The sequence below is a fragment of the Stenella coeruleoalba genome, assembly GCF_951394435.1.
Source record: "Stenella coeruleoalba genome assembly, contig: scaffold_47, whole genome shotgun sequence".
Taxonomy (NCBI): domain Eukaryota; kingdom Metazoa; phylum Chordata; class Mammalia; order Artiodactyla; family Delphinidae; genus Stenella; species Stenella coeruleoalba.
In genome coordinates this window covers 1,275,959-1,299,751 of record NW_027646269.1, presented here as the reverse complement: position 1 = coordinate 1,299,751, position 23,793 = coordinate 1,275,959, and the positions used below count along the sequence as shown (strand labels likewise).

The 23,793-nt window shown below is 44.0% G+C and overlaps 1 long non-coding RNA gene across 46 annotated transcripts in view; it reads right to left on the bottom strand.

Annotated features, from left to right (window-relative positions):
- Positions 1–23,793, bottom strand: part of LOC307181221 — a 2,056,127-nt gene that overhangs the window by 1,397,351 nt on the left and 634,983 nt on the right. Inside the window, exon 1 of one of the 46 annotated variants that reach the window (XR_013826143.1) lies at positions 17,026–17,040. The exons of 43 other annotated variants lie outside the window; for them this stretch is intronic. This is a non-coding gene — a long non-coding RNA (uncharacterized lncRNA). Of the gene's footprint in view, positions 1–5,964; positions 6,037–9,123; positions 9,210–17,025; positions 17,041–23,793 lie in introns of those variants that run through there. 2 more of the 46 variants (XR_013826144.1, XR_013826145.1) reach the window with 2 other exon arrangements.

Below are 23,793 nucleotides of genomic sequence, written 5' to 3'. Positions count from 1 at the left end.
CCCTAGGAATGTACCTGACTAGTAAGTATCTTAAAACCTATGGATTGCTATGTCTCCAAAAGAGAATCAAGCGTGTGTACAGGGGAATAAACGCAGCAGTGATAGGATTGGAGAGGTTCGGTGAGCAAATGAAGACCCTTTGAAGTCATATTGCATGGTACCCATTACACGTGTCTCAACTCTCCAGGTTTAAGGTATTCTTCCTTCAGCTAAAACATGCATGTGGAACCCAGAGTATGATCAACCATGTGAACGGGAGACGTGTTCAAATATGTCTCAGTTTTCCTCCCCTGGTACTCGGGTGCAACATTCCAGACGCTTTACTAACACTCTCCCCACTTGGAGAGTCAGTCCCTTTAACCTCCTGTTTGGCCCAGTTTGCAATTTCTGCGGAAGATGAACAGGAATAGCGAGAACCAATGAGAGGCTAGCTGGAGGTGTCTGGACGGGCAAATTTAACTCTCATTTCCCACCAGGAAGAGGAATTAACCAAAGGCTCAGCATGCCGGGCCGGAACCAGATTAGGGCCTGAAGCCATCCTGCGGTGTTGCGGCCAGGTCACAAGAAAGCGAGTTGAAGAAAGGAGCTCAGGGGCACTGTAATTCACAAACCTGCAGAGTTATAAATGACAGCTATCGTCCAAAAATAGACTGAAGTAAGGCTGCCAAGAGGACTTGAAAGCGGGGCAGAATTGCAGGAAACCGATTTCAGGAGGTAGACTGGAATTGCATTGAAAGCATAGGAAAAGAGGCAGAACGTCCACTATGATGCACTTGGCCAAAAAGGGCATATGCGTTTTTTCCTGAATATATTCAGGAAAAAACGCATACGCCCTTTTTGGCCAACCAAGCAAGCTTGCAAAGGAAATCTGCACTACAATGAAGTCTCACTTCCCCCCGGTCAAAAGGGCCATCTGAAAAAAGTGTAAAATCCAGAAAGGCAGGACAGGCCATGGAGAACTGGGAGCCTTGTTATGCTGATGGGCGGGATGTAAATTGCCAACAGACACTCGGGAGAAGTGTATGGTGTTTCCTGAAACATCTAAAAAACAAAGCAACAGAGCCTAGGGCACTGCCACTTATGGTCCTATAGCATAGGGAAATTAAAATCAAAAAGACACAGCCACCCCAAAGTTTGGAACCACTCTGTTTACAAGAACCTCGTTTACAGTACAAGTTCAACATCGCACAAAGTGAAAAATGGATAAAGAACTTGTGGTACTTACGTACAATGCAGTATCACTCAGCAATGAAATCTATGTCATCAGGCCCGTAGCAGCATAATGAGTAGATTCAGGTACGATGATTCTAACTGAAATAAGTCACACAGAAAAAGAAACATCATAAGATATCACTAATACACGGAATGTAAACTTGGCTACACAGGAACTGAATTCCAAAACAGAACAGGTTCTCAAATTTAGAAAAGCAACTTATGCTTGCTTAAGGGGAAAGGTGAGTTGGGTTGCTGCATAAACCAGAGATTGAAATGAGCACAGATAAAGTTCCTTAAGCCAAATATGGAATAGACAAGAGCTACTCCTTGCTCAACGAAATGGACTCAACACCGCATATTAAACGCCTAAGAATGTACCTGACTAGTAAGTATCGTAAAACCTATGGATTGCTATGTCTCCGAAAGAGAATCAAGCATGTGTACAGGGGCATAAACGCAGCAGTGATAGGATTGGAGAGTTTCGGTGAGCAAATGAAGACCCTTTGAAGTCATATTGCATGGTACCCATTCCACGGGATTCAACCACCCAGGTTTTAGGTATTCTTCCTTCAGCTAAAACATGCATGTGGAACCCAGAGTATGATCAACCATGTGATCGGGAGACGTGTTCAAATATGTCTCAGTTTTCCTCCCCTGGTACTCGGGTGCAACATTCCAGACGCTTTACTAACACTCTCCCCACTTGGAGAGTCAGCGCCTTTAACCTCCTGTTTGGCCCAGTTTGCAATTTCTGCGGAAGATGAACAGGAATAGCGAGAACCAATGAGAGGCTAGCTGGAGGTGTCTGGACGGGCAAATTTAACTCTCATTTCCCACCAGGAAGAGGAAATAACCAAAGGCTCAGCATGCCGTACCGGAACCAGATTAGGGCCTGAAGCCATCCTGCGGTGTTGCGGCCAGCTCACAAGAAAGCGAGTTGAAGAAAGGAGCTCAGGGGCACTGTAATTCACAAACCTGCAGAGTTATAAATGACAGCTATCGTCCAAAAATATACTGAAGTAAGGCTGCCAAGAGGACTTGAAAGCGGGGCAGAATTGCAGGAAACCGATTTCAGGAGGTAGACTGGAATTGCATTGAAAGCATAGGAAAAGAGGCAGAACGTCCACAATGATGCACTTGGCCAAAAAGGGCGTATGCGTTTTTTCCTGAATATATTCAGGAAAAAACGCATACGCCCCTTTTGGCAAACCAAGCAAGCTTGCAAAGGAAATCTGCACTACAATGAAGTCTCACTTCCCCCCGGTCAAAAGGGCCATCTGAAAAAAGTGTAAAATCCAGAAAGGCAGGACAGGCCATGGAGAACTGGGAGCCTTGTTATGCTGATGGGCGGGATGTAAATTGCCAACAACCACTCCGGAGAAGTGTATGGTGTTTCCTGAAACATCTAAAAAACAAAGCAACAGAACCTAGGGCACTTCCACTTATGGTCCTATAGCTTAGGGAAATTAAAATCAAAAAGACACAGCCACCCCAAAGTTTGGAACGGCTCTGTTTACAAGAACCTCGTTTACAGTACAAGTTCAACATCGCAGAAAGTGAAAAATGGATAAAGAAGTTGTGGTATTTACTTACAAAGCAATATCACTCAGCAATGAAATCTGTGTCATCAGGCCCTTAGCAGCACAATGAGTGGATTCAGGTATGATGATTCTAACTGAAGTAAGTCACACAGAAAAAGAAACATCATAAGATATCAGTAATACACGGAATGTAAACTTGGCTACACAGGAACTGAATTACAGAACAGAACAGGGTCTCAAATTTAGAAAACCAACTTATGCTTGCTTAAGGGTAAAGGTGAGTTGGGGTGCTGCATAAAACCAGAGATTGAAATGAGCACAGATAAAGTTCCTTAAGCCAAATATGGAATAGACAAGAGCTACTCCTTGGTCAACGAAATGGACTCAACACCGCATATTAAACGCCTAAGAATATACCTGACTAGTAAGTATCTTAAAACCTATGGATTGCTATGTCTCCGAAAGAGAATCAAGCATGTGTACAGGGGCATAAACGCAGCAGTGATAGGATTGGAGAGGTTCGGTGAGCAAATGAAGACCCTTTGAAGTCATATTGCATGGTACCCATTCCACGGGTTTCAACTACCCAGGTTTAAGGTATTCTTCCTTCAGCTAAAACATGCATGTGGAACCTAGAGTATGATCAACCATGTGATCGGGAGACGTGTTCAAATATGTCTCAGTTTTCGTACCCTGGTACTCGGGTGCAACATTCCAGACGCTTTACTAACACTCTCCCGACTTGGAGAGTCAGTCCCTTTAACCTCCTGTTTGGCCCAGTTTGCAATTTCTGCGGAAGATGAACAGGAATAGCGAGAACCAATGAGAGGCTAGCTGGAGGTGTCTGGACGGGCAAATTTAACTCTCATTTCCCACCAGGAAGAGGAATTAACCAAAGGCTCAGCGTGCTGTGCCGGAACCAGATTAGGGCCTGAAGCCATCCTGCGGTGTTGCGGCCAGGTCACAAGAAAGCGAGTTGAAGAAAGGAGCTCAGGGGCACTGTAATTCACAAACCTGCAGAGTTATAAATGACAGCTATCGTCCAAAAATAGACTGAAGTAAGGCTGCCAAGAGGACTTGAAAGCGGGGCAGAATTGCAGGAAACCGATTTCAGGAGGTAGACTGGAATTGCATTGAAAGCATAGGAAAAGAGGCAGAACGTCCACAATGATGCACTTGGCCAAAAAGGGCGTATGCGTTTTTTCCTGAATATATTCAGGAAAAAACGCATACGCCCTTTTTGGCCAACCAAGCAAGCTTGCAAAGGAAATCTGTACTACAATGAAGTCTCACTTCCCCCCGGTCAAAAGGGCCATCTGAAAAAAGTGTAAAATCCAGAAAGGCAGGACAGGCCATGGAGAACTGGGAGCCTTGTTATGCTGATGGGCGGGATGTAAATTGCCAACAACCACTCGGGAGAAGTGTATGGTGTTTCCTGAAACATCTAAAAAACAAAGCAACAGAGCCTAGGGCACTGCCACTTATGGTCCTATAGCTTAGGGAAATTAAAATCAAAAAGACACAGCCACCCCAAAGTTTGGGACGCCTCTGTTTACAAGAACCTCGTTTACAGTACAAGTTCAACATCGCAGAAAGTGAAAAATGGATAAAGAAGTTGTGGTATTTACTTACAAAGCAATATCACTCAGCAATGAAATCTGTGTCATCAGGCCCTTAGCAGCACAATGAGTGGATTCAGGTATGATGATTCTAACTGAAGTAAGTCACACAGAAAAAGAAACATCATAAGATATCAGTAATACACGGAATGTAAACTTGGCTACACAGGAACTGAATTACAGAACAGAACAGGGTCTCAAATTTAGAAAACCAACTTATGCTTGCTTAAGGGTAAAGGTGAGTTGGGGTGCTGCATAAAACCAGAGATTGAAATGAGCACAGATAAAGTTCCTTAAGCCAAATATGGAATAGACAAGAGCTACTCCTTGGTCAACGAAATGGACTCAACACCGCATATTAAACGCCTAAGAATATACCTGACTAGTAAGTATCTTAAAACCTATGGATTGCTATGTCTCCGAAAGAGAATCAAGCATGTGTACAGGGGCATAAACGCAGCAGTGATAGGATTGGAGAGGTTCGGTGAGCAAATGAAGACCCTTTGAAGTCATATTGCATGGTACCCATTCCACGGGTTTCAACTACCCAGGTTTAAGGTATTCTTCCTTCAGCTAAAACATGCATGTGGAACCTAGAGTATGATCAACCATGTGATCGGGAGACGTGTTCAAATATGTCTCAGTTTTCGTACCCTGGTACTCGGGTGCAACATTCCAGACGCTTTACTAACACTCTCCCGACTTGGAGAGTCAGTCCCTTTAACCTCCTGTTTGGCCCAGTTTGCAATTTCTGCGGAAGATGAACAGGAATAGCGAGAACCAATGAGAGGCTAGCTGGAGGTGTCTGGACGGGCAAATTTAACTCTCATTTCCCACCAGGAAGAGGAATTAACCAAAGGCTCAGCGTGCTGTGCCGGAACCAGATTAGGGCCTGAAGCCATCCTGCGGTGTTGCGGCCAGGTCACAAGAAAGCGAGTTGAAGAAAGGAGCTCAGGGGCACTGTAATTCACAAACCTGCAGAGTTATAAATGACAGCTATCGTCCAAAAATAGACTGAAGTAAGGCTGCCAAGAGGACTTGAAAGCGGGGCAGAATTGCAGGAAACCGATTTCAGGAGGTAGACTGGAATTGCATTGAAAGCATAGGAAAAGAGGCAGAACGTCCACAATGATGCACTTGGCCAAACAGGGCGTATGCGTTTTTTCCTGAATATATTCAGGAAAAAACGCATACGCCCTTTTTGGCCAACCAAGCAAGCTTGCAAAGGAAATCTGTACTACAATGAAGTCTCACTTCCCCCCGGTCAAAAGGGCCATCTGAAAAAAGTGTAAAATCCAGAAAGGCAGGACAGGCCATGGAGAACTGGGAGCCTTGTTATGCTGATGGGCGGGATGTAAATTGCCAACAACCACTCGGGAGAAGTGTATGGTGTTTCCTGAAACATCTAAAAAACAAAGCAACAGAGCCTAGGGCACTGCCACTTATGGTCCTATAGCTTAGGGAAATTAAAATCAAAAAGACACAGCCACCCCAAAGTTTGGGACGCCTCTGTTTACAAGAACCTCGTTTACAGTACAAGTTCAACATCGCAGAAAGTGAAAAATGGATAAAGAACTTGTGGTAGTTACTTACAAAGCAATATCACTCAGCAATGAAATCTGTGTCATCAGGCCCTTAGCAGCACAAAGAGTGGATTCAGGTATGATGATTCTAACTGAAATAAGTCACACAGAAAAAGAAACATCATAAGATATCAGTAATACACGGAATGTAAACTTGGCTACACAGGAACAGAATTACAGAACAGAACAGGGTCTCAAATTTAGAAAACCAACTTATTCTTGCTTAAGGGTAAAGGTGAGTTGGGGTGCTGCATAAAACCAGAGATTGAAATGAGCACAGATAAAGTTCCTTAAGCCAAATATGGAATAGACAAGAGCTACTCCTTGCTCAATGAAATGGACTCAACACCCCATATTAAACGCCTAAGAATGTACCTGACTAGTAAGTATCTTAAAACCTATGGATTGCTATGTCTCCGAAAGAGAATCAAGCATGTGTACAGGGGCATAAACGCAGCAGTGATAGGATTGGAGAGGTTCGGTGAGCAAATGAAGACCCTTTGAAGTCATATTGTATGGTACCCATTCCACGGGTTTCAACTACCCAGGTTTAAGGTATTCTTCCTTCAGCTAAAACATGCATGTGGAACCTAGAGTATGATCAACCATGTGATCGGGAGACGTGTTCAAATATGTCTCAGTTTTCCTCCCCTGGTACTCGGGTGCAACATTCCAGACGCTTTACTAACACTCTCCCCACTTGGAGAGTGAGTCCCTTTAACCTCCTGTTTGGCCCAGTTTGCAATTTCTGCGGAAGATGAACAGGAATAGCGAGAACCAATGAGAGGCTAGCTGGAGGTGTCTGGACGGGCAAATTTAACTCTCATTTCCCACCAGGAAGAGGAAATAACCAAAGGCTCAGCGTGCCGAGCCGGAACCAGATTAGGGCCTGAAGCCATCCTGCGGTGTTGCGGCCAGGTCACAAGAAAGCGAGTTGAAGAAAGGCGTTCAGGGGCACTGTAATTCACAAACCTGCAGAGTTATAAATGACAGCTATCGTCCAAAAATAGACTGAAGTAAGGCTGCCAAGAGGACTTGAAAGCGGGGCAGAATTGCAGGAAACCGATTTCAGGAGGTAGACTGGAATTGCATTGAAAGCATAGGAAAAGAGGCAGAACGTCCACAATGATGCACTTGGGCAAAAAGGGCGTATGCGTTTTTTCCTGAATATATTCAGGAAAAAACGCATACGCCCTTTTTGGCCAACCAAGCAAGCTTGCAAAGGAAATCTGCACTACAATGAAGTCTCACTTCCCCCCGGTCAAAAGGGCCATCTGAAAAAAGTGTAAAATCCAGAAAGGCAGGACAGGCCATGGAGAACTGGGAGCCTTGTTATGCTGATGGGCGGGATGTAAATTGCCAACAGACACTTGGGAGAAGTGTATGGTGTTTCCTGAAACATCTAAAAAACAAAGCAACAGAGCCTAGGGCACTGCCACTTATGGTCCTATAGCTTAGGGAAATTAAAATCAAAAAGACACAGCCACCCCAAAGTTTGGGACGCCTCTGTTTACAAGAACCTCGTTTACAGTACAAGTTCAACATCGCAGAAAGTGAAAAATGGATAAAGAAGTTGTGGTATTTACTTACAAAGCAATATCACTCAGCAATGAAATCTGTGTCATCAGGCCCTTAGCAGCACAATGAGTGGATTCAGGTATGATGATTCTAACTGAAATAAGTCACACAGAAAAAGAAACATCATAAGATATCAGTAATACACGGAATGTAAACTTGGCTACACAGGAACAGAATTACAGAACAGAACAGGGTCTCAAATTTAGAAAACCAACTTATTCTTGCTTAAGGGTAAAGGTGAGTTGGGGTGCTGCATAAAACCAGAGATTGAAATGAGCACAGATAAAGTTCCTTAAGCCAAATATGGAATAGACAAGAGCTACTCCTTGCTCAATGAAATGGACTCAACACCCCATATTAAACGCCTAAGAATGTACCTGACTAGTAAGTATCTTAAAACCTATGGATTGCTATGTCTCCGAAAGAGAATCAAGCATGTGTACAGGGGCATAAACGCAGCAGTGATAGGATTGGAGAGGTTCGGTGAGCAAATGAAGACCCTTTGAAGTCATATTGCATGGTACCCATTCCACGGGTTTCAACTACCCAGGTTTAAGGTATTCTTCCTTCAGCTAAAACATGCATGTGGAACCTAGAGTATGATCAACCATGTGATCGGGAGACGTGTTCAAATATGTCTCAGTTTTCCTCCCCTGGTACTCGGGTGCAACATACAGACGCTTTACTAACACTCTCCCGACTTGGAGAGTGAGTCCCTTTAACCTCCTGTTTGGCCCAGTTTGCAATTTCTGCGGAAGATGAACAGGAATAGCGAGAACCAATGAGAGGCTAGCTGGAGGTGTCTGGACGGGCAAATTTAACTCTCATTTCCCACCAGGAAGAGGAATTAACCAAAGGCTCAGCATGCCGGGCCGGAACCAGATTAGAGCCTGAAGCCATCCTGCGGTGTTGCGGCCAGGTCACAAGAAAACGAGTTGAAGAAAGGAGCTCAGGGGCACTGTAATTCACAAACCTGCAGAGTTATAAATGACAGCTATCGTCCAAAAATAGACTGAAGTAAGGCTGCCAAGAGGACTTGAAAGCGGGGCAGAATTGCAGGAAACCGATTTCAGGAGGTAGACTGGAATTGCATTGAAAGCATAGGAAAAGAGGCAGAACGTCCACAATGATGCACTTGGCCAAAAAGGGCGTATGCGTTTTTTCCTGAATATATTCAGGAAAAAACGCATACGCCCTTTTTGGCCAACCAAGCAAGTTTGCAAAGGAAATCTGCACTACAATGAAGTCTCACTTCCCCCCGGTCAAAAGGGCCATCTGAAAAAAGTGTAAAATCCAGAAAGGCAGGACAGGCCATGGAGAACTGGGAGCATTGTTATGCTGATGGGCGGGATGTAAATTGCCAACAACCACTCGGGAGAAGTGTATGGTGTTTCCTGAAACATCTAAAAAACAAAGCAACAGAACCTAGGGCACTTCCACTTATGGTCCTATAGCTTAGGGAAATTAAAATCAAAAAGACACAGCCACCCCAAAGTTTGGAACGGCTCTGTGTACAAGAACCTCGTTTACAGTACAAGTTCAACATCGCAGAAAGTGAAAAATGGATAAAGAAGTTGTGGTATTTACTTACAAAGCAATATCACTCAGCAATGAAATCTGTGTCATCAGGGCCTTAGCAGCACAATGAATGCATTCAGGTATGATGATTCTAACTGAAGTAAGTCACACAGAAAAAGAAACATCATAAGATATCAGTAATACACGGAATGTAAACTTGGCTACACAGGAACTGAATTACAGAACAGAACAGGGTCTCAAATTTAGAAAACCAACTTATGCTTGCTTAAGGGTAAAGGTGAGTTGGGGTGCTGCATAAAACCAGAGATTGAAATGAGCACAGATAAAGTTCCTTAAGTCAAATATGGAATAGACAAGAGCTACTCCTTGCTCAACGAAATGGACTCAACACCGCATATTAAACGCCTAAGAATGTACCTGACTAGTAAGTATCTTAAAACCTATGGATTGCTATGTCTCCGAAAGAGAATCAAGCATGTGTACAGGGGCATAAACGCAGCAGTGATAGGATTGGAGAGTTTCGGTGAGCAAATGAAGACGCTTTGAAGTCATATTGCATGGTACCCATTCCACGGGTTTCAACTACCCAGGTTTAAGGTATTCTTCCTTCAGCTAAAACATGCATGTGGAACCTAGAGTATGATCAACCATGTGATCGGGAGACGTGTTCAAATATGTCTCAGTTTTCGTACCCTGGTACTCGGGTGCAACATTCCAGATGCTTTACTAACACTCTCCCGACTTGGAGAGTCAGTCCCTTTAACCTCCTGTTTCGCCCAGTTTGCAATTTCTGCGGAAGATGAACAGGAATAGCGAGAACCAATGAGAGGCTAGCTGGAGGTGTCTGGACGGGCAAATTTAACTCTCATTTCCCACCAGGAAGAGGAATTAACCAAAGGCTCAGCGTGCCGTGCCGGAACCAGATTAGGGCCTGAAGCCATCCTGCGGTGTTGCGGCCAGCTCAAAAGAAAGCGAGTTGAAGAAAGGAGCTCAGGGGCACTGTAATTCACAAACCTGCAGAGTTATAAATGACAGCTATCGTCCAAAAATAGACTGAAGTAAGGCTGCCAAGAGGACTTGAAAGCGGGGCAGAATTGCAGGAAACCGATTTCAGGAGGTAGACTGGAATTGCATTGAAAGCATAGGAAAAGAGGCAGAACGTCCACAATGATGCACTTGGCCAAAAAGGGCGTATGCGTTTTTTCCTGAATATATTCAGGAAAAAACGCATACGCCCTTTTTGGCCAACCAAGCAAGCTTGCAAAGGAAATCTGCACTACAATGAAGTCTCACTTCCCCCCGGTCAAAAGGGCCATCTGAAAAAAGTGTAAAATCCAGAAAGGCAGGACAGGCCATGGAGAACTGGGAGCCTTGTTATGCTGATGGGCGGGATGTAAATTGACAACAGACACTCGGGAGAAGTGTATGGTGTTTCCTGAAACATCTAAAAAACAAAGCAACAGAGCCTAGGGCACTGCCACTTATGGTCCTTTAGAATAGGGAAATTAAAATCAAAAAGACACAGCCACCCCAAAGTTTGGGACGCCTCTGTTTACAAGAACCTCGTTTACAGTACAAGTTCAACATCGCACAAAGTGAAAAATGGATAAAGAAGTTGTGGTATTTACTTACAAAGCAATATCACTCAGCAATGAAATCTGTGTCATCAGGCCCTTAGCAGCACAATGAGTGGATTCAGGTATGATGATTCTAACTGAAATAAGTCACACAGAAAAAGAAACATCATAAGATATCACTAATACACGGAATGTAAACTTGGCTACACAGGAACTGCATTCCAAAACAGAACAGGGTCTCAAATTTAGAAAACCAACTTATGCTTGCTTAAGGGGAAAGGTGAGTTGGGGTGCTGCATAAAACCAGAGATTGAAATGAGCACAGATAAAGTTCCTTAAGCCAAATATGGAATAGACAAGAGCTACTCTTGGTCAACGAAATGGACTCAACACCCCACATTAAACGCCTAAGAATGTACCTGACTAGTAAGTATCTTAAAACTTATGAATTGCTGTGTCTCCAAAAGAGAATCAAGCGTGTGTACAGGGGCATAAACGCAGCAGTGATAGGATTGGAGAGGTTCGGTGAGCAAATGAAGACCCTTTGAAGACATATTGCATGGTACCCATTCCACGGGTCTCAAATCTCCAGGTTTAAGGTATTCTTCCTTCAGCTAAAACATGCATGTGGAACCCAGAGTATGATCAACCGTGTGAACGGGAGACGTGTTCAAATATGTCTCAGTTTTCCTCCCCTGACACTCGGGTGCAACATTCCAGACGCTTTACTAACACTCTTCCGACTTGGAGAGTCAGTCCCTTTAACCTCCTGTTTGGCCCAGTTTGCAATTTCTGCGGAAGATGAACAGGAATAGCGAGAACCAATGAGAGACTAGCTGGAGGTGTCTGGACGGGCAAATTTAACTCTCATTTCCCACCAGGAAGAGGAATTAACCAAAGGCTCAGCGTGCCGTGCCGGAACCAGATTAGGGCCCGAAGCCATCCTGCGGTGTTGCGGCCAGCTCACAAGAAAGCGAGTTGAAGAAAGGAGCTCAGGGGCACTGTAATTCACAAACCTGCAGAGTTATAAATGACAGCTATCGTCCAAAAATAGACTGAAGTAAGGCTGCCAAGAGGACTTGAAAGCGGGGCAGAATTGCAGGAAACCGATTTCAGGAGGTAGACTGGAATTGCATTGAAAGCATAGGAAAAGAGGCAGAACGTCCACAATGATGCACTTGGCCAAAAAGGGCGTATGCGTTTTTTCCTGAATATATTCAGGAAAAAACGCATACGCCCTTTTTGGCCAACCAAGCAAGCTTGCAAAGGAAATCTGCACTACAATGAAGTCTCACTTCCCCCCAGTCAAAAGGGCCATCTGAAAAAAGTGTAAAATCCAGAAAGGCAGGACAGGCCACGGAGAACTGGGAGCCTTGTTATGCTGATGGGCGGGATGTAAATTGCCAACAGACACTCGGGAGAAGTGTATGGTGTTTCCTGAAACATCTAAAAAACAAAGCAGCAGAGCCTAGGGCACTTCCACTTATGGTCCTATAGCTTAGGGAAATTAAAATCAAAAAGACACAGCCACCCCAAAGTTTGGGACGCCTCTGTTTACAAGAACCTCGTTTACCGTACAAGTTCAATATCACAGAAAGTGAAAAATGGATAAAGAACTTGTGGTACTTACGTACAATGCAGTATCACTCAGCAATGAAATCTATGTCATCAGGCCCGTAGCAGCATAATGAGTGGATTCAGGTACGATGATTCTAACTGAAATAAGTCACACAGAAAAAGAAACATCATAAGATATCACTAATACACGGAATGTAAACTTGGCTACACAGGAACTGAATTCCAAAACAGAACAGGGTCTCAAATTTAGAAAACCAACTTATGCTTGCTTAAGGGGAAAGGTGAGTTGGGGTGCTGCATAAAACCAGAGATTGAAATGAGCACAGATAAAGTTCCTTAAGCCAAATATGGAATAGACAAGAGCTACTCCTTGCTCAACGAAATGGACTCAACACCGCATATTAAACGCCTAAGAATGTACCTGACTAGTAAGTATCTTAAAACCTATGGATTGCTATGTCTCCGAAAGAGAATCAAGCATGTGTACAGGGGCATAAACGCAGCAGTGATAGGATTGGAGACATTCGGTGAGCAAATGAAGACCCTTTGAAGTCATATTGCATGGTACCCATTCCACGGGTTTCAACTACCCAGGTTTAAGGTATTCTTCCTTCAGCTAAAACATGCATGTGGAACCTAGAGTATGATCAACCATGTGATCGGGAGACGTGTTCAAATATGTCTCAGTTTTCCTCCCCTGGTACTCGGGTGCAACATTCCAGACGCTTTACTAACACTCTCCCGACTTGGAGAGTCAGTCCCTTTAACCTCCTGTTTGGCCCAGTTTGCAATTTCTGCGGAAGATGAACAGGAATAGCGAGAACCAATGAGAGGCTAGCTGGAGGTGTCTGGACGGGCAAATTTAACTCTCATTTCCCACCAGGAAGAGGAATTAACCAAAGGCTCAGCGTGCTGTGCCGGAACCAGATTAGGGCCTGAAGCCATCCTGCGGTGTTGCGGCCAGCTCAAAAGAAAGCGAGTTGAAGAAAGGAGCTCAGGGGCACTGTAATTCACAAACCTGCAGAGTTATAAATGACAGCTATCGTCCAAAAATAGACTGAAGTAAGGCTGCCAAGAGGACTTGAAAGCGGGGCAGAATTGCAGGAAACCGATTTCAGGAGGTAGACTGGAATTGCATTGAAAGCATAGGAAAAGAGGCAGAACGTCCACAATGATGCACTTGGCCAAAAAGGGCGTATGCGTTTTTTCCTGAATATATTCAGGAAAAAACGCATACGCCCTTTTTGGCCAACCAAGCAAGCTTGCAAAGGAAATCTGCACTACAATGAAGTCTCACTTCCCCCCGGTCAAAAGGGCCATCTGAAAAAAGTGTAAAATCCAGAAAGGCAGGACAGGCCATGGAGAACTGGGAGCCTTGTTATGCTGATGGGCGGGATGTAAATTGCCAACAGACACTTGGGAGAAGTGTATGGTGTTTCCTGAAACATCTAAAAAACAAAGCAACAGAGCCTAGGGCACTGCCACTTATGGTCCTATAGCTTAGGGAAATTAAAATCAAAAAGACACAGCCACCCCAAAGTTTGGGACGCCTCTGTTTACAAGAACCTCGTTTACAGTACAAGTTCAACATCGCAGAAAGTGAAAAATGGATAAAGAAGTTGTGGTATTTACTTACAAAGCAATATCACTCAGCAATGAAATCTGTGTCATCAGGCCCTTAGCAGCACAATGAGTGGATTCAGGTATGATGATTCTAACTGAAATAAGTCACACAGAAAAAGAAACATCATAAGATATCAGTAATACACGGAATGTAAACTTGGCTACACAGGAACAGAATTACAGAACAGAACAGGGTCTCAAATTTAGAAAACCAACTTATTCTTGCTTAAGGGTAAAGGTGAGTTGGGGTGCTGCATAAAACCAGAGATTGAAATGAGCACAGATAAAGTTCCTTAAGCCAAATATGGAATAGACAAGAGCTACTCCTTGCTCAATGAAATGGACTCAACACCCCATATTAAACGCCTAAGAATGTACCTGACTAGTAAGTATCTTAAAACCTATGGATTGCTATGTCTCCGAAAGAGAATCAAGCATGTGTACAGGGGCATAAACGCAGCAGTGATAGGATTGGAGAGGTTTGGTGAGCAAATGAAGACCCTTTGAAGTCATATTGCATGGTACCCATTCCACGGGTTTCAACTACCCAGGTTTAAGGTATTCTTCCTTCAGCTAAAACATGCATGTGGAACCTAGAGTATGATCAACCATGTGATCGGGAGACGTGTTCAAATATGTCTCAGTTTTCCTCCCCTGGTACTCGGGTGCAACATACAGACGCTTTACTAACACTCTCCCGACTTGGAGAGTGAGTCCCTTTAACCTCCTGTTTGGCCCAGTTTGCAATTTCTGCGGAAGATGAACAGGAATAGCGAGAACCAATGAGAGGCTAGCTGGAGGTGTCTGGACGGGCAAATTTAACTCTCATTTCCCACCAGGAAGAGGAATTAACCAAAGGCTCAGCATGCCGGGCCGGAACCAGATTAGAGCCTGAAGCCATCCTGCGGTGTTGCGGCCAGGTCACATGAAAACGAGTTGAAGAAAGGAGCTCAGGGGCACTGTAATTCACAAACCTGCAGAGTTATAAATGACAGCTATCGTCCAAAAATAGACTGAAGTAAGGCTGCCAAGAGGACTTGAAAGCGGGGCAGAATTGCAGGAAACCGATTTCAGGAGGTAGACTGGAATTGCATTGCAAGCATAGGAAAAGAGGCAGAACGTCCACAATGATGCACTTGGCCAAAAAGGGCGTATGCGTTTTTTCCTGAATATATTCAGGAAAAAACGCATACGCCCTTTTTGGCCAACCAAGCAAGCTTGCAAAGGAAATCTGCACTACAATGAAGTCTCACTTCCCCCCGGTCAAAAGGGCCATCTGAAAAAAGTGTAAAATCCAGAAAGGCAGGACAGGCCATGGAGAACTGGGAGCATTGTTATGCTGATGGGCGGGATGTAAATTGCCAACAACCACTCGGGAGAAGTGTATGGTGTTTCCTGAAACATCTAAAAAACAAAGCAACAGAACCTAGGGCACTTCCACTTATGGTCCTATAGCTTAGGGAAATTAAAATCAAAAAGACACAGCCACCCCAAAGTTTGGAACGGCTCTGTGTACAAGAACCTCGTTTACAGTACAAGTTCAACATCGCAGAAAGTGAAAAATGGATAAAGAAGTTGTGGTATTTACTTACAAAGCAATATCACTCAGCAATGAAATCTGTGTCATCAGGGCCTTAGCAGCACAATGAATGCATTCAGGTATGATGATTCTAACTGAAGTAAGTCACACAGAAAAAGAAACATCATAAGATATCAGTAATACACGGAATGTAAACTTGGCTACACAGGAACTGAATTACAGAACAGAACAGGGTCTCAAATTTAGAAAACCAACTTATGCTTGCTTAAGGGTAAAGGTGAGTTGGGGTGCTGCATAAAACCAGAGATTGAAATGAGCACAGATAAAGTTCCTTAAGTCAAATATGGAATAGACAAGAGCTACTCCTTGCTCAACGAAATGGACTCAACACCGCATATTAAACGCCTAAGAATGTACCTGACTAGTAAGTATCTTAAAACCTATGGATTGCTATGTCTCCGAAAGAGAATCAAGCATGTGTACAGGGGCATAAACGCAGCAGTGATAGGATTGGAGAGTTTCGGTGAGCAAATGAAGACCCTTTGAAGTCATATTGCATGGTACCCATTCCACGGGTTTCAACTACCCAGGTTTAAGGTATTCTTCCTTCAGCTAAAACATGCATGTGGAACCTAGAGTATGATCAACCATGTGATCGGGAGACGTGTTCAAATATGTCTCAGTTTTCGTACCCTGGTACTCGGGTGCAACATTCCAGATGCTTTACTAACACTCTCCCGACTTGGAGAGTCAGTCCCTTTAACCTCCTGTTTCGCCCAGTTTGCAATTTCTGCGGAAGATGAACAGGAATAGCGAGAACCAATGAGAGGCTAGCTGGAGGTGTCTGGACGGGCAAATTTAACTCTCATTTCCCACCAGGAAGAGGAATTAACCAAAGGCTCAGCGTGCCGTGCCGGAACCAGATTAGGGCCTGAAGCCATCCTGCGGTGTTGCGGCCAGCTCAAAAGAAAGCGAGTTGAAGAAAGGAGCTCAGGGGCACTGTAATTCACAAACCTGCAGAGTTATAAATGACAGCTATCGTCCAAAAATAGACTGAAGTAAGGCTGCCAAGAGGACTTGAAAGCGGGGCAGAATTGCAGGAAACCGATTTCAGGAGGTAGACTGGAATTGCATTGAAAGCATAGGAAAAGAGGCAGAACGTCCACAATGATGCACTTGGCCAAAAAGGGCGTATGCGTTTTTTCCTGAATATATTCAGGAAAAAACGCATACGCCCTTTTTGGCCAACCAAGCAAGCTTGCAAAGGAAATCTGCACTACAATGAAGTCTCACTTCCCCCCGGTCAAAAGGGCCATCTGAAAAAAGTGTAAAATCCAGAAAGGCAGGACAGGCCATGGAGAACTGGGAGCCTTGTTATGCTGATGGGCGGGATGTAAATTGACAACAGACACTCGGGAGAAGTGTATGGTGTTTCCTGAAACATCTAAAAAACAAAGCAACAGAGCCTAGGGCACTGCCACTTATGGTCCTATAGAATAGGGAAATTAAAATCAAAAAGACACAGCCACCCCAAAGTTTGGGACGCCTCTGTTTACAAGAACCTCGTTTACAGTACAAGTTCAACATCGCACAAAGTGAAAAATGGATAAAGAACTTGTGGTACTTATGTACAATGCAGTATCACTCAGCAATGAAATCTATGTCATCAGGCCCGTAGCAGCATAATGAGTAGATTCAGGTACGATGATTCTAACTGAAATAAGTCACACAGAAAAAGAAACATCATAAGATATCACTAATACACGGAATGTAAACTTGGCTACACAGGAACTGCATTCCAAAACAGAACAGGGTCTCAAATTTAGAAAACCAACTTATGCTTGCTTAAGGGGAAAGGTGAGTTGGGGTGCTGCATAAAACCAGAGATTGAAATGAGCACAGATAAAGTTCCTTAAGCCAAATATGGAATAGACAAGAGCTACTCCTTGCTCAACGAAATGGACTCAACACCCCACATTAAACGCCTAAGAATGTACCTGACTAGTAAGTATCTTAAAACTTATGAATTGCTGTGTCTCCAAAAGAGAATCAAGCGTGTGTACAGGGGCATAAACGCAGCAGTGATAGGATTGGAGAGGTTCGGTGAGCAAATGAAGACCCTTTGAAGACATATTGCATGGTACCCATTCCACGGGTCTCAAATCTCCAGGTTTAAGGTATTCTTCCTTCAGCTAAAACATGCATGTGGAACCCAGAGTATGATCAACCGTGTGAACGGGAGACGTGTTCAAATATGTCTCAGTTTTCCTCCCCTGACACTCGGGTGCAACATTCCAGACGCTTTACTAACACTCTTCCGACTTGGAGAGTCAGTCCCTTTAACCTCCTGTTTGGCCCAGTTTGCAATTTCTGCGGAAGATGAACAGGAATAGCGAGAACCAATGAGAGACTAGCTGGAGGTGTCTGGACGGGCAAATTTAACTCTCATTTCCCACCAGGAAGAGGAATTAACCAAAGGCTCAGCGTGCCGTGCCGGAACCAGATTAGGGCCCGAAGCCATCCTGCGGTGTTGCGGCCAGCTCACAAGAAAGCGAGTTGAAGAAAGGAGCTCAGGGGCACTGTAATTCACAAACCTGCAGAGTTATAAATGACAGCTATCGTCCAAAAATAGACTGAAGTAAGGCTGCCAAGAGGACTTGAAAGCGGGGCAGAATTGCAGGAAACCGATTTCAGGAGGTAGACTGGAATTGCATTGAAAGCATAGGAAAAGAGGCAGAACGTCCACAATGATGCACTTGGCCAAAAAGGGCGTATGCGTTTTTTCCTGAATATATTCAGGAAAAAACGCATACGCCCTTTTTGGCCAACCAAGCAAGCTTGCAAAGGAAATCTGCACTACAATGAAGTCTCACTTCCCCCCAGTCAAAAGGGCCATCTGAAAAAAGTGTAAAATCCAGAAAGGCAGGACAGGCCACGGAGAACTGGGAGCCTTGTTATGCTGATGGGCGGGATGTAAATTGCCAACAGACACTCGGGAGAAGTGTATGGTGTTTCCTGAAACATCTAAAAAACAAAGCAGCAGAGCCTAGGGCACTTCCACTTATGGTCCTATAGCTTAGGGAAATTAAAATCAAAAAGACACAGCCACCCCAAAGTTTGGGACGCCTCTGTTTACAAGAACCTCGTTTACCGTACAAGTTCAATATCACAGAAAGTGAAAAATGGATAAAGAACTTGTGGTACTTACGTACAATGCAGTATCACTCAGCAATGAAATCTATGTCATCAGGCCCGTAGCAGCATAATGAGTGGATTCAGGTACGATGATTCTAACTGAAATAAGTCACACAGAAAAAGAAACATCATAAGATATCACTAATACACGGAATGTAAACTTGGCTACACAGGAACTGAATTCCAAAACAGAACAGGGTCTCAAATTTAGAAAACCAACTTATGCTTGCTTAAGGGGAAAGGTGAGTTGGGGTGCTGCATAAAACCAGAGATTGAAATGAGCACAGATAAAGTTCCTTAAGCCAAATATGGAATAGACAAGAGCTACTCCTTGCTCAACGAAATGGACTCAACACCCCATATTAAACGCCTAAGAATGTACCTGACTAGTAAGTATCTTAAAACCTATGTATTGCTATGTCTCCAAAAGAGAATCAAGCGTGTGTACAGGGGCATAAACGCAGCAGTGATAGTATTGGAGAGGTTCGGTGAGCAAATGAAGACCCTTTGAAGACATATTGCATGGTACCCATTCCACGGGTCTCAACTCTCCAGGTTTAAGGTATTCTTCCTTCAGCTAAAACATGCATGTGGAACCCAGAGTATGATCAACCATGTGAACGGGAGACGTGTTCAAATATGTCTCAGTTTTCCTCCCCTGGTACTCGGGTGCAACATTCCAGACGCTTTACTAACACTCTCCCCACTTGGAGAGTCAGCGCCTTTAACCTCCTGTTTGGCCCAGTTTGCAATTTCTGCGGAAGATGAACAGGAATAGCGAGAACCAATGAGAAACTAGCTGGAGGTGTCTGGACGGGCAAATTTAACTCTCATTTCCCACCAGGAAGAGGAATTAACCAAAGGCTCAGCGTGCCGTGCCGGAACCAGATTAGGGCCCGAAGCCATCCTGCGGTGTTGCGGCCAGCTCACAAGAAAGCGAGTTGAAGAAAGGAGCTCAGGGGCACTGTAATTCACAAACCTGCAGAGTTATAAATGACAGCTATCGTCCAAAAATAGACTGAAGTAAGGCTGCCAAGAGGACTTGAAAGCGGGGCAGAATTGCAGGAAACCGATTTCAGGAGGTAGACTGGAATTGCATTGAAAGCATAGGAAAAGAGGCAGAACGTCCACAATGATGCACTTGGCCAAAAAGGGCGTATGCGTTTTTTCCTGAATATATTCAGGAAAAAACGCATACGCCCTTTTTGGCCAACCAAGCAAGCTTGCAAAGGAAATCTGCACTACAATGAAGTCTCACTTCCCCCCGGTCAAAAGGGCCATCTGAAAAAAGTGTAAAATTCAGAAAGGCAGGACAAGCCATGGAGAACTGGGAGCCTTGTTATGCTGATGGGCGGGATGTAAATTGCCAACAACCACTCTGGAGAAGTGTATGGTGTTTCCTGAAACATCTAAAAAACAAAGCAACAGAGCCTAGGGCACTTCCACTTATGGTCCTATAGCTTAGGGAAATTAAAATCAAAAAGACACAGCCACCCCAAAGTTTGGAACGGCTCTGTTTACAAGAACCTCGTTTACAGTACAAGTTCAACATCGCAGAAAGTGAAAAATGGATAAAGAAGTTGTGGTATTTACTTACAAAGCAATATCACTCAGCAATGAAATCTGTGTCATCAGGCCCTTAGCAGCACAATGAGTGGATTCAGGTATGATGATTCTAACTGAAGTAAGTGACACAGAAAAAGAAACATCATAAGATATCACTAATACACGGAATGTAAACTTGGCTACACAGGAACTGAATTACAGAACAGAACAGGGTCTCAAATTTAGAAAACCAACTTATGCTTGCTTAAGGGTAAAGGTGAGTTGGGGTGCTGCATAAAACCAGAGATTGAAATGAGCACAGATAAAGTTCCTTAAGTCAAATATGGAATAGACAAGAGCTACTCCTTGCTCAACGAAATGGACTCAACACCGCATATTAAACGCCTAAGAATGTACCTGACTAGTAAGTATCTTAAAACCTATGGATTGCTATGTCTCCGAAAGAGAATCAAGCATGTGTACAGGGGCATAAACGCAGCAGTGATAGGATTGGAGAGGTTCGGTGAGCAAATGAAGACCCTTTGAAGTCATATTGCATGGTACCCATTACACGGGTCTTAACTCTCCAGGTTTAAGGTATTCTTCCTTCAGCTAAAACATGCATGTGGAACCCAAGTATGATCAACCATGTGAACGGGAGACGTGTTCAAATATGTCTCAGTTTTCCTCCCCTGGTACTCGGGTGCAACATTCCAGACGCTTTACTAACACTCTCGCCACTTGGAGAGTCAGCGCCTTTAACCTCCTGTTTGGCCCAGTTTGCAATTTCTGCGGAAGATGAACAGGAATAGCGAGAACCAATGAGAGACTAGCTGGAGGTGTCTGGACGGGCAAATTTAACTCTCATTTCCCACCAGGAAGAGGAAATAACCAAAGGCTCAGCGTGCCGTACCGGAACCAGATTAGGGCCTGAAGCCATCCTGCGGTGTTGCGGCCAGGTCACAAGAAAGCGAGTTGAAGAAAGGAGCTCAGGGGCACTGTAATTCACAAACCTGCAGAGTTATAAATGACAGCTATCGTCCAAAAATAGACTGAAGTAAGGCTTCCAACAGGACTTGAAATCGGGGCAGAATTGCAGGAAACCGATTTCAGGAGGTAGACTGGAATTGCATTGAAAGCATAGGAAAAGAGGCAGAACGTCCACAATGATGCACTTGGCCAAAAAGGGCGTATGCGTTTTTTCCTGAATATATTCAAGAAAAAACGCATACGCCCTTTTTGGCCAACCAAGCAAGCTTGCAAAGGAAATCTGCACTACAATGAAGTCTCACTTCCCCCCGGTCAAAAGGGCCATCTGAAAAAAGTGTAAAATCCAGAAAGGCAGGACAGGCCATGGAGAACTGGGAGCCTTGTTATGCTGATGGACGGGATGTAAATTGCCAACAGACACTCGGGAGAAGTGTATGGTGTTTCCTGAAACATCTAAAAAACAAAGCAAGAGAGCCTAGGGCACTGCCACTTATGGTCCTATAGCTTAGGGAAATTAAAATCAAAAAGACACAGCCACCCGAAAGTTTGGGACGCCTCTGTTTACAAGAACCTCGTTTACAGTACAAGTTCAACATCACAGAAAGTGAAAAATGGATAAAGAAGTTGTGGTATTTACTTACAAAGCAATATCACTCAGCAATGAAATCTATGTCATCAGGCCCTTAGCATCACAATGAGTGGATTCAGGTATGATGATTCTAACTGAAATAAGTCACACAGAAAAAGAAACATCATAAGATATCAGTAATACACGGAATGGAACCTTGGCTACACAGGAACTGAATTACAGAACAGAACAGTGTCTCAAATTTAGAAAACCAACTTATGCTTGCTTAAGGGTAAGGGTGAGTTGGGGTGCTGCATAAAACCAGAGATTGAAATGAGCACAGATAAAGTTCCTTAAGTCAAATATGGAATAGACAAGAGCTACTCCTTGCTCAACGAAATGGACTCAACACCGCATATTAAACGCCTAAGAATGTACCTGACTAGTAAGTATCGTAAAACCTATGGATTGCTATGTCTCCAAAAGAGAATCAAGCATGTGTACAGGGGCATAAACGCAGCAGTGATAGGATTGGAGAGGTTTGGTGAGCAAATGAAGACCCTTTGAAGTCATTTTGCATGGTACCCATTACACGGGTATCAACTCTCCAGGTTTAAGGTATTCTTCCTTCAGCTAAAACATGCATGTGGAACCCAAGTATGATCAACCATGTGAACGGGAGATGTGTTCAAATATGTCTCAGTTTTCCTCCCCTGGTACTCGGGTGCAATATACCAGACGCTTTACTAACACTCTCCCGACTTGGAGAGTCAGCGCCTTTAACCTCCTGTTTGGCCCAGTTTGCAATTTCTGCGGAAGATGAACAGGAATAGCGAGAACCAATGAGAGGCTAGCTGGAGGTGTCTGGACGGGCAAATTTAACTCTCATTTCCCACCAGGAAGAGGAAATAACCAAAGGCTCAGCGTGCCGTACCGGAACCAGATTAGGGCCTGAAGCCATCCTGCGGTGTTGCGGCCAGCTCAAAAGAAAGCGAGTTGAAGAAAGGAGCTCAGGGGCACTGTAATTCACAAAGCTGCAGAGTTATAAATGACAGCTATCGTCCAAAAATAGACTGAAGTAAGGCTGCCAAGAGGACTTTAAAGCGGGGCAGAATTGCAGGAAACCGATTTCAGGAGGTAGACTGGAATTGCATTGAAAGCATAGGAAAAGAGGCAGAACGTCCACAATGATGCACTTGGCCAAAAAGGGCGTATGCGTTTTTTCCTGAATATATTCAGGAAAAAACGCATACGCCCTTTTTGGCCAACCAAGCAAGCTTGCAAAGGAAATCTGCACTACAATGAAGTCTCACTTCCCCCCGGTCAAAAGGGCCATCTGAAAAAAGTGTAAAATCCAGAAAGGCAGGACAGGCCATGGAGAACTGGGAGCCTTGTTATGCTGATGGGCGGGATGTAAATTGCCAACAACCACTCGGGAGAAGTGTATGGTGTTTCCTGAAACATCTAAAAAACAAAGCAACAGAGCCTAGGGCACTTCCACTTATGGTCCTATAGCTTAGGGAAATTAAAATCAAAAAGACACAGCCACCCCAAAGTTTGGGACGGCTCTGTTTACAAGAACCTCGTTTACAGTACAAGTTCAACATCGTAGAAAGTGAAAAATGGATAAAGAAGTTGTGGTATTTACTTACAAAGCAATATCACTCAGCAATGAAATCTGTGTCATCAGGCCCTTAGCAGCACAATGAGTGGATTCAGGTATGATGATTCTAACTGAAGTAAGTCACACAGAAAAAGAAACATCATAAGATATCAGTAATACACGGAATGTAAACTTGGCTACACAGGAACTGAATTACAGAACAGAACAGGGTCTCAAATTTAGAAAACCAACTTATGCTTGCTTAAGGGTAAAGGTGAGTTGGGGTGCTGCATAAAACCAGAGATTGAAATGAGCACAGATAAAGTTCCTTAAGTCAAATATGGAATAGACAAGAGCTACTCCTTGCTCAACGAAATGGACTCAACACCGCATATTAAACGCCTAAGAATGTACCTGACTAGTAAGTATCTTAAAACCTATGGATTGCTATGTCTCCGAAAGAGAATCAAGCATGTGTACAGGGGCATAAACGCAGCAG